This window comes from Herpailurus yagouaroundi, unplaced genomic scaffold (genome assembly GCF_014898765.1).
Source record: "Herpailurus yagouaroundi ecotype Mexico unplaced genomic scaffold, PumYag 77, whole genome shotgun sequence".
NCBI classification, from domain to species: domain Eukaryota; kingdom Metazoa; phylum Chordata; class Mammalia; order Carnivora; family Felidae; genus Herpailurus; species Herpailurus yagouaroundi.
In genome coordinates this window covers 98,066,498-98,078,518 of record NW_024412388.1, presented here as the reverse complement: position 1 = coordinate 98,078,518, position 12,021 = coordinate 98,066,498, and positions in this window count along the sequence as shown.

Here is a 12,021-nt window from a genome sequence, read left to right as displayed (position 1 = left end):
TGACATGAACTTTTCCTTTAGCTTACAGTCTAGTGAGGGGGGAAAAATGCATGGAGACATATATAAGACTTGAATGACAGAGCCAGGGAAGACTTTGGAGAAGGAGATATTTAAACATAAAATGGTCAAAGAAATGTCAAAGTTTAATGTAGTTAGGGTTCATTTGTCCATTCAGCAAATATCTATTAATAGAGTATCTTCTGTGTGCCAGGGACTGTATTAGAAATTAAAGATACAAAAAAGAAAGACATGGTCCATGCTCTGAAAGGGCTTACAGTTTGGCAGAGAAGTGGCATGATGTGGAATTAGTAAGGTAGATTGAATTGGATTTTATTGTTTTAATATTTATTTATTTTGAGAGAAAGAGGGAGAGAATCCCAAGCAGGCTCCTCCCTGTAAGAGCAGAGCCTCCCCCCACCTCCCGGGGTTGGGGGAGGGGAGCGGTTTCAATCTAACGAATTGTGAGATCATGACCTGAGTCAAAATCAAGACTCTTAATCCGACTGAGCCACCCAGGTGCCTCAACTGAATCAGATTTTTAAGTTTGTTTGTTTGTTTGTTTGTTTGTTTGTTTATTTATTTATTTATTTATTTAGAGAGGGGAAGGGCAGAGAGAGAGAGAGAAGCCCAATCAGAGTCCACACTGCCAGCGCAGAGCCCAGCGCAGGGCTTGAAACCCAACAAATCGTGAGATCATGACCTGAGCTGAACTCAGAGTCTGCTGAGCCACCCAGGCGCCCCCTGAATCAGGTTTTAAAGGCAATGAAGGTTTAATCAGACAGGTAATTAGAGGTTTAATCAGACAGGTAATATGAAGGAATCTGTGCTTTAAAGAGAGAGCTAGTGGCTGGAGGATGGCTAACTAGAATGTGTAACACCTAAGGATAAGGCTCCATAGCTCAGAGGTTAGAGCACTGGTCTTGTAGAATGTGTAACACTAGAGAGATCCTAATTAGAAAGCTACGATGATGGAGCCTGGGTGGCTCAGTTGGTTGAGTGTCCATCCTACTTACTTTTGACTTTGGCTCAGGTCATGATCCCAGGGTCGTGGGATGGAGCCCTCTGTTGGACTTCTGCTTGGGATTCTCTCTCTCCCTCTGCCGGCCTCCCCTGCTCACTCTCTTGTTCTCTCTAAAATAAAAATAAGCTATGATGAGGGTTTGGTCAAGCAGAGAACATGGAGAGAAAGGGGGCAGATTGAGAACTATTTCCTCCCAGACAGAATCAGTGCAGCCACAGAAGTAGACGGAGCCGATGCCAGTTGGAAGCATTAAATCTCACCTAGGGTATAACATTCCCCTTGGGCCTAGAGCCTAGATTCAGTGTTGCAGGCAAGAAGTCACTTGCTCAGGAGCTGCAGAGCTTAAGGCCAACTAGGAGAAGCTGACCAAAAGGCTGTGTCATGAGAAAAGTTTAATCAAAAAGCTAGTCAAACTATCAGAACAAGTAGTGAACCCAAGGGGCCAGGAAGAAAAGAGACTTCAAGCAGAAGCCAACAGTTCTAAAACAGGGAAAAACCATATGAGAGTAAAGGCCCAAAGGAAAGGATGGGGGGCAAAACATGCAAAAATCCTTTGAAACGAGAGGGAATCCTCAATGACTTTTAAAATCTAGTCTCCAGAAAGCTTTTTATTTGGGAAAAATTCCAAACACACAGAAAAGTTAAAGAATAGTAAAAAGAGTACTCCTATATCCTTAATCCTTTACTTGGATTGTTTATTAATATTTTGTCCCTTTCGCTTTAACAATTGCAGTCTCAGATAGACAATATACACACACATTTTTTTTTTCTGACCATTGGAAAGTACATTGCAGGGGCGCCTGGGTGGCTCAGTCGGTTGAGCCTCCGACTTCAGCTCAGTTCATGATCTCACAGTTTGTGAGTTTGAGCCCCACATGGGGCTCTGTGCTGACAGCTTAGAGCCTGGAGCCTGCTTTGAGTTCTGTGGCTCCCCCTCTCTCTGCCCCTCCCCCACTCGCAGTCTGTCTCTCTGTATCTCTCAAAAATAAATAAACTTTAAAAAAATTATTTAAAAAAAAGGAAAGTAAATTGCATACACCATGCTTCTTTATCCCTTAATACTTGAATGTCCTAATAATAAGTACATTCTTTTACATACACCGTATATACAGTTGTCAATTCCAGGAGACTTAACATTGATATAATACTTTAATCTACCATTCATATTCCCAGTTTTGTCACTTAATCCAGTAACATCATTCTTACCATTTTCCCCCTTCCCATATAGGATCCAGTTTAAGATCATACATCGCCTGTCTCTGTAATCTCCTTCAATCTGCACCCATTCCCTAGCTTTTCTCTGTGTTTGATATTTTTGAAGAGTACAGCCTGTCCCCTGTGTTTGGACAATAGAATGTTCCTCATTTTACAATGGTTATTTTTAATTTTCTTTTTTTTTGAACGTTTATTTATTTTTGGGACAGAGAGAGACAGAGCATGAACGGGGGAGGGGCAGAGAGAGAGAGGGAGACACAGAATCGAAAACAGGCTCCAGGCTCTGAGCCATCAGCCCAGAGCCTGACGCGGGGCTCGAACTCACGGACCGCGAGATCGTGACCTGGCTGAAGTCGGACGCTTAACCGACTGCGCCACCCAGGCGCCCCACAATGGTTATTTTTATAGTTTGTCTCACATTTATTCATTATTAGATCCCGGTTATCCATTCCTGGCCAGAATACTACATAATTGATATTGTGTCCTTCCCAGGATATGAAACCCAAAGTCAGCTGATGTCACTGTCCCTCACTGGGCGATAATAATTTTGGTAGTTGAGGTGTCTGATTCCCCCACGGGATACTTACTATTTTCTTCCTAGTAATAAGCAATCTGTGGGGAGAATCTTAGACCATGCAAATATCCTGCTTCTTGTTAAACAGATTCCCCTAGATTTAACGTCTATTGATGATTCTTCTTCGTAGCAATCCTCCCTTATCTCTCATTAATTAATTAATTTAGTTGTCTATTAATGCTACATAGGTGCATGGATTACTATGGTTTTCAATAATTTATAATTCCTTATGTACTTTATTTGAGTGCTAAAATTTTCCAGATCTCCTCAATGGGTACCTTTTCAAACTGTTTTTTTTTTTTTTTAGCATGTCTGAATGTGAGATGTTCTGGGTTAGTCTTGATCCTTGCAAATTCACCATTTCTGGGAGGCTTGGATTTCTCCACTGGATGCCTTGTATCTGGCCGGGAAAAAAAAAAGGGGCGGAGGGGGGGGGAGAAAATATGGATTATTTGTGTGGGAAGTTTTTATAGGCCAGGCCTGCAGGTAGCAAACACATAGATCTACTCTGCACACATTACATTGGTGGGAACTCAGGAACGTGGATGCTGCTAGAGAGATTAGGAGATGACAAAATCTCTCTGTGTGGCCAAGAGGAAAGGAGACATGACTCAGAAAAATTAGGCCAGTCTCTGTCACACTTGTCCAAAAGCCATTCCCTATGCTACATCTTCCATATTAATAGAATTCCAGTTTTATACAGATAGAAGGAAGATCCTTTGATTTCAAGAAAGGTGGCTTCCTTTCACCAAATCAGGAGATAAATCACAGTGGACCAAACCAGTCCTGGTAATTCCATTTCTCTTTACCAATGACTAATCTAGGGGTGGGTATAGGACTCAGTTCTGGTCAACAAAATAGGAAGGGAAGCCTACTGGTAGGCTCCTAGGAAAGTTTTTCTTTTTGTATAAAAAGACAGGGACTTCACAGAAGAAATTCTTTTGCTCCTGCCTCTCTTTTTGCTGAGACAAAGGAACAAAGACACCAGGCCTGGAGCTGCCATGGCCATCTTGTGACCATAAATGTGATAGCAAACAAAGATGGACACAGTCAGCATGCTGAGGACAGCAAAGGAGACAGATAGAAAGAACGGGTCCTTGATGACATAGGTAAGCTTCTGAATGAACCTGGAACTGCCCACTGCTTCTGGACTTCTTTTTTTAAGTAAATAAATGTTCTTGTGTATCAACAACACTATTAGACAAATTTTCTATTCTTTGCAGTCAAAAAAAATTAGTCTTAAGCAATATAGGAGAGAACTAGGAGAGATTTTCTAGAAGAAGGAGCTAATTGGTGGTGTCCAATCTGAGAAGTAAAGGAGAATAAGGATGTAAGAGTGGCCAGTGGATTTGCAATTAGAAAGTCACTGCTGATCTTGGTAAGAGCAATTTTAGTGGCATGGTGGGGACAGAAATGATGTGATTTCTACAAGGGATTTTTCCTAATATGAGTGGTGACTAACAAATGAGGAAGGATGGTTTGGTCCAACTGGGTGATAAAATCTACTGTAGTCATTTCCCATATTCCGTTCTTAATATCCAAGGAAGCTGCTTGGGTCCATGCTGTCTACTTTGGCTACATCTGGGAAATCATGAACTGAATCATTTTCATTGCTCTCTTTGCTACTCCCCACAGGAAGGAGCCAGGAAAGGTTGTTCTGGCCCCTTAACTGGTTTCATAGAAGGCAAATCCAGCATGTATGATGGGGACTAAACAGGACCTTTTTAAAACATTTCCTTCCAGGATTTATTGACTGCATATAAGTACCAGGCATTGAGCTAGACAGAATAAAAAGGTGCATAAAGCACATCTCATGACCTCTGGGTCCTCAACGTAATTAAGGAGATAAATTAGGAACAATTATAACAAGTTCAAGATTGGTCCTCAAAGTGGCATTACAAGTGCTGAGGAATATAGCAGTTAACTGTCTGGAGATCACTGCAGAAGCTTCTAGAAGTATCACTATTGACTGAGCAGGGACTTAAAAGAAGATAGCAGCACTATTTTGGTTAGGCCATCAGTGAGATGTTACTTGGGTTTTTTTAAATTTATTATTTTAATATTTATTTTTGAGAGAGAGAGTGTGAGTGGGGGAGGAGCAGAGAGAGATCCCAAGCAGGCTCCATACTGACAGCTACGAGCCTGGTGTGGGTCTCCAACTCATGAACCATGAGATCATGACCTGAGATGAAGTCAGATTCTCAACTGACTGAGCCACCCAGGTGCCCCAGATGTTTTTTGTTTTTAGTAACTCTCTACCTTTTTCATGCAAAATGTGAACAGAAGAATAAATATGCCATTATATTATCATATACAGGAGGCACGAGCTCTTAAGTATGACAGGTACTCCTTGGAAAGAAGTTATTGGTATTTACTAGGCTGCCTGAGAGCCATGGGGTTAGAAACTAAAACCAGAGAAGATGAGTGTCGTGTACAAAGCTGAGAAGTCAAGTACCCACCTGTGTTAGCAATCCACCTAGGATAATCAGGTGAGTACCCTCCTTTTATAGAGAAAGTCTCTCCGCTATATTGTTAGAAGGCCTGGTGCCCTCACAGCCCCCCACACTTCTCAACTTCCCCAGCGTCTCCCCCACTAAAGCTGGGTTGGTTGCCGGGCCGAATAATGCAATGGCAGGTAGGACCTGGCTTCCCTGCTCTCAGGTGTAAGTCTTGCTAATCTTATTTTCTTTTTGTATCAAAAGAGGACATTTTGGGGACTGGGTCCCAGCAGAAATGATGGCTTCGGTGGAAGGGGAGTTTGCAAGAAGGCCATAGCTGTGGGATTAAAGAGAAAGAGTCCAATACAACCAATGGAAAGAAAGGGAAGGTGAAACTAGAGAGAGGTAGTGCTTACACCACATTGTGAATGCCTGAAATGCCACTGAGTTGTACACTCTCAAATTGTTAATTGTGGGGCGCCTGGGTGGCTCAGTCAGTTGAGCGTCCAGCTCTTGATTTCAGCTTAGGTCATGATCCAAGAGTCCTGGGATTGAGCCCTGCATTGGGATCCGTGCTGAGCATGGAGCCTGCTTAGGGCTCTCTATCCCCCTGCCCTTCCCCCTTGCCCTCACTCTCTCTCTCTAAAATTAAAAAAAAAAATTTTTTTTTTAATGGTTAATTGTGTGTTATATGACCTTCACTTCAAAAAAAAGGAGGGGGTGGGAGATTTGCAGGATTCAGAGATAATGAGCAAGAGACCTCGTTTTCCTAATTTTCAAGGGTCAATCCAGAGACTTCTGGGAGAAGAGCCGTGCCTTAAATACTCATACAACTGTGTCTACTCCTCCTCAGACCCTTCTTCCCCCCTAATGATTTCTGGTTCCCCCTTTATCTACACATGACCATCTTACTCCCTCACTTTCTCCATATACCAACACTTTATTCGGCAAGACCAAGGGATAGTGCTTTTCTGTCGCTTTCCCTGAGTCATTGTCATTTCTCATTATCCTGCCCCCAAAATTCTGTAGCTTCTCACCTTCGACCAACTGTTACACAAGCTTTTAGCACCTGCACTCCATATTTCTTTCTGTATTCTCGATTCTAAGTCAAAGCCAAAGCCAAAACAAATGCTCTGGGAAGGGACACAGAGACCCACAGGGGAGAAGGCTATGAATCAGGACAGGAACTTGAAATTCAATCACTGAATATAATTTGTGCTAAGTCATTTTGCACTTCCTACAGACTCAGAAATCAAAAACGCCCCAATGAAGTATCCCTTGCCTAACACAGTTCCTGATATGTGGTCAGTACCAGTAACTATTTGGCTGAGTAAATTACTGAGTGTTTATTCACAGTGTCAAAGCATCAGAATTCAGTTAACTATACAATGGAGTTTTGGAAATCTCAAAATAACAATCTTCATCTTTGGCTGTGAATTTAACTTTATTTTTTATTATTACTTTGGGAAACTCACTTTTATAAAATCTATAAGCTGTCATCAAGGGATTAATAAGTGGTTCTGTCCATTGGAGGTGGGATAGGAGGAGGAGCCCTGTCAAAACCCGAAAGGGTAAATTCTCTGATATGAAATAGCCTTCTGCCTGACCAACGTCAGTGCTCCCAGAATGGCCAGTACAGAAGAAAATCATGGGCTTTGGAGCCTTGATGTCAGTAGGAATCCAGAGTCTCCCAGTAACTAGGGTGTGATAGTAGGCATGTTTATAAAGGTCACCTTCCTCATTCTGTTTTAATGTTTATTAATTTTTAAGAGCATGAGAGACAGAGCGTGAGCAGGGGAGGGGCAGAGAGAGAGGGAGACACAGAATCTAAACCAGGATCCAGGCTCTGAGCTGTCAGCACAGAGCCCGACACAGGGCTCGAACTTATGAACCACGAGATCATGACCTGGGCCAAAGTCGGACGCTTAACCGACTGAGCCACCCAGGTGCTCCTCGTTCTTAAATGGAGATGATAAACACCTTCTCCTTACCTCCCTCATTCTCTCCATCAGAAAGTTTCTTCAATGTTACTTTCAAAAAATATCCCGAACCCACTACTATTCATCTCCACGGATACAGACTTTCTGATCTCACAGACAGAAGTGAAATATAGACTATATAATATAAATATTATATAGAATATAATAAATACAGATTTTTCAGTCCTATCTTGATCAAAAGGGAGTGCAGGTTTTAGTTATGAATATATTGACTAGGAGCCTTACAGAGAGAGAATGTACTCTCATGTACCAAAAATTACCTGTTCATTCTGGTGCTCCTCTGTAAGGATGTAGAATATTACAACTTGGTGAATTAATCAAAAAGGTTCAATTCAGACTAAATTTGAGTATATCCTCCATTTTATCTTCTAGATCTCATAGATGCAGATATTCAAAGATCAGGACTAATGTTATTCCCAATAAAATTTTATTAAGCTTTATAATAATTTAAATAATTTAGAAAGTGACTATTCTCTACAAAATGATTTTTTTTTTCAACTGAAGAGCCCTAGTCTCTCAGAAAATATAACCTTTAATCCCAAGGCTTGTGTTGACTCCAAAGCAAGTAAAACATGTTTCTTTCTCTTAGGTACATAGTTACAAAACATGTCTATTATAGGAAATAGTGTTGATTCAAAAAATACTCCAGTTACTTGTAAAATAAACTCATTTTTTTTCTTCCTTTCTTTATTCCCCCCAAATATCTGTATATATTCATTGGTATATATATATATAGTTATATATATACTTCTCCTTTGTGAAAGCTTTGGTGGAGGCAAAGGTATGTCTTTCTTTCTGTAGCTGCTTGTGCTAAAGTGGTTTCCCTAATAAATTTATGTTCAGACACAATGCCAATCCCCTTTCTTCCAGAAACCCCAGTTCAGCTCACCAGTATCTCTTACAGCTGCAAGCCCTTCGAAACTGGCATGCCTGCTTTCGCTCTTGCCCCATTTTCCATCTGTTGCTTCTAAAAATATATATCAGATAATATCTCCCCCCTACTTTAAAGCACTCCAGTAGCTTACACTTAGACTAAAGCCTAAACTTCTTACTTTAACCCATAAGTCACTCCTGACCCCACTTCTGCCTTCCTCTCTGAACTCCTCTTCTCCCCCTCTGACACATGCTCTTTTCTTTTCTTTTTCTTTTTTTTAATTTATGTATTTATTTTGAGAGAGAGAGAGCATGTGCGCATGCATGGGAGGGGCAGAGAGAGAGAGGGAGAGAGAGAGAATCCCAGGCAGGCTCTGCACGCAGAGCCCCCACTCAGGGCTCAAACTCATGAACCACGAGATCATGACCTGAGCCAAAGTCAGATGCTTAACTGACTCAGCCACCCAGGCACCCCGACCCACACTCTTCTTAATGTTCCTTAGACACAAAACTCATTCCCATCACATGGTCTTTGCACTGATGCTACCCTCCAGGTCTTCACCTTGATGATGGAGGGTGGGGGCAAGATGAGGGCAAAGTACAGGCTAACAGCACCCAAGCTCCCCCCCCCCCCCCCGCCAACTGGGATATGTGTGATATTCCTCGGACACTCCCAGCTGGCTGCCCAGAACAGGGGAAAGGAAAGAAAGCAGATGGTTGACTGATAGAGATCACAGTCATGCAGGACAGGAGTCTCCTTCAAGTTATGGATAACTCCGTAAACTGCAAGAAAAAGGCAATCTTCTCCATAGCCTAATCTCCAGAAACCTATAGACTCCGTTTCTTGGAGCCCTAATATCACCCTCATCATGATGTAAAGGGGGCTTAAGTGCTTGCCATGGTGATGTGGGAAACAAAGGCAAATGAAAAATTAAATTCCTTGACTGCCTACAGCCCATTGACAAGTCCTTGAAACAGGCAGAGTGACCTTCCTCTAGGAGCTCAGCTGCCTCGATGATGACACTTTGCTGGGAGCAAAAGGGAATCTTGGCTTAACATTACCCTGACCCCTCAAGATCCTGTAAGTCTACTTTAATATATAAAAATTCTTTTGGAGGGGCGCCTGGGTGGCGCAGTCGGTTAAGCGTCCGACTTCAGCCAGGTCACGATCTCGCGGTCTGTGAGTTCGAGCCCCGCGTCGGGCTCTGGGCTGGTGGCTCAGAGCCTGGAGCCTGTTTCCGATTCTGTCTCCCTCTCTCTCTGCCCCTCCCCCGTTCATGCTCTGTCTCTCTCTGTCCCAAAAATAAATAAACGTTGAAAAAAAAAATTCTTTTGGAAACTTCCTTTATCTCAACTCCCCCAAGATATGCTGCAGTCATACTCCAAGCTTATGGTCCCCTGATATACATCTGAAGGGTCTCATAACAGGTTTTACTAAATGGTAATAAATGGCATTTTCCTAACAACACCTAGCCCCTCAAGGTCCTGGAAACCTTGCTTCCAGAATTCCTTAGAGACTTAGGCTGTCAGTAACCGTCTCCCAACCTCAGAGTATATAATCAGCTATCAGTCACAACCCCAATGCAGCTCTTTTCTGCCCACGGGTCCTGTTCCCATGCCTTAATAAAATCACCTTTTTGCACCAAAGACATCTTCAAGAATTCTTTCTTGGCCATCGGCTCTGAACCCCACCATCACCCTAAAACCCCATTAACCTGACTGGATTCATTAATTTATTCATCCAACCAATGTTTGTTATTAAGAACAGCCTGGGGCACCGGGTGGCTCAGTTGATGAAGCGTCCAACTCTTGATTTCCGCTCAGGTCATGATCTCACAGTTCATGGGATGGAGCCACAGCACAGAGCCTGCCTGGAACTCTCTCCCTCTTTCTCCCTGTACCTCCCCTGCTCTTCCCTGCCCACAGTGCATGCTCTCTCTCTCTCTCAAAATAAAATTAAAAAAAAAAAAAAAAAAAAGAACCTGCTATGTGTTCTAGACATTATGGATGCAACAGTGAACAAAAGAAACAAACAAAAAACCACTCCTGGAGTTTACATTCTAGTACAGTACACAGTGACCTCAATAAGATCTCAACATTTGTTAGAGTGTTAGAAAGTGGTAAGGGCTCTATGGAGAAAAAAGGAGGAAGGGAGAGAGGGAGTGGCTGACCAGGTGGTTGCAATTTTAAACAGAATGGCCAAGAATAGTCTCGCTGAGCAAGATCCTGAATGAGGTAAGGGAACCATCTGGATGGTATCTGGATGTAAAACACTGTAAGAGGAAACGAGTGAGGTGAGCATTTACCTGGTACACTGGAGCGACTGCAAGGAGGTCAGCAGGCTTGGAGCAGGGTAAGCGAAGGGTGAGAGCGTCCTAGGAGAGGAGAGAAGGTGGCAGGTCATGTGGACCAGGGAGACCCCTGTAAGAACTTCCATTTCTATTCTGAGTGAACTGGAAAGACATTTGAGGATTTGAACAGAGAAGTGACACGGGATGACTTATATCAGGCCTGCTGTGGGTACGAGACCGTGTATCTGCAGGGGAAGAGGCAGATGTCGGAAGCAAGGAGAACGTTGGAGAGGCTCTTGCAATAACTCAGACATGAAACAAAGTCTGCTTGGACAAAGATGGTAGAGGTGAAGATGAGGAAAAGAAAGATTTGGGATATGTTTCAAGGCAGAGTCCACAGGATTTACCACTGGTAAATCCTGTTGGTAGTGTGGGTGGGAGGGAAAGCAAAGAGAAAGGGAAAATAGGAAACCAAGCCCACTAAAGAAACAATAGGATTGCTCAGTAGAATGGAAGTCCATTTTGACGTATGATGTCATGAATTTAAAATGAAACCAGCCAGCCTGGTTGAGGGCTTGCTTCAACAAAATCTGCTCTAGTGCAGATAAAGAGCAGATAGTATAATTTATTCAGAATTGGAGTTTTTGTTTTTTTTTTAATTTTTTTTTCAACATTTATTTATTTTTGGGACAGAGAGAGACAGCATGAACGGGCGAGGGGCAGAGAGAGAGGGAGACACAAAATCGGAAACAGGCTCCAGGCTCTGAGCCATCAGCCCAGAGCCCGACGCGGGGCTCGAACTCACAGACCACGAGATCGTGACCTGGCTGAAGTCGGACGCTTAACCGACTGCGCCACCCAGGCGCCCCATGAATTGGAGTTTTTCAAGGCAAGTCTGCCTGAGTGGGAGAGAGATAAAGGGAGTTGTATCGACGGACCATGGGATACAGTCAGGTCAAGGTGGGGTGTGAAGCTGAGAGAGGGCTGGCGTTGACAATGGAGGTACTTGAGCAAATAACGTGGGCGAAAAGCAGGTTTAAAATCCAGATTTCAGATGTAGTACAATTTCTGGTTAATGACAGGGTGGTGAGGAAGAAGGAAATAAGGTCTTTGGAGATGAGGAGGTCAAAGAGCTTGAGAGGCTGGAATGTTGAAGTCATCCAGAGTGAAGACATACTTGTGAAGGAGAAAGTGAACACGTGGGAATTTGGGGAGACTGGTGTGCTCAGAGAGCATGGGCACTCCCTGCCTTTCCCTCATACCTTGCCCTAAACATCTCTCCCATCTAAGTTATAGTCTTTTGTAACAAACCAGTGATCTGGTAAGTAAAATGTTTTTCTGAGTTCTGCAAGCTGCTCCAGCAAATTATCCAAATCCAAGGAGGAGTCGTTGGAACCTCCGATTGACAGCCAGTGGTCAGAAGCACAGGTGACAACCTGGGCTTGCAACTGGTGTCTGAGAGGGAGGAGAGCAGTCTTGTAGTCTTGAACCCTTAACCTGTGGGATTGGAGGCTATTTTCACGTGGAGAGTGTCAGAATTGAGTTGGATTACAGGACACCCAGCAGGTATCGGAGAATTGTGGTTGGTGGAGGACGGCGCACCCCTCCT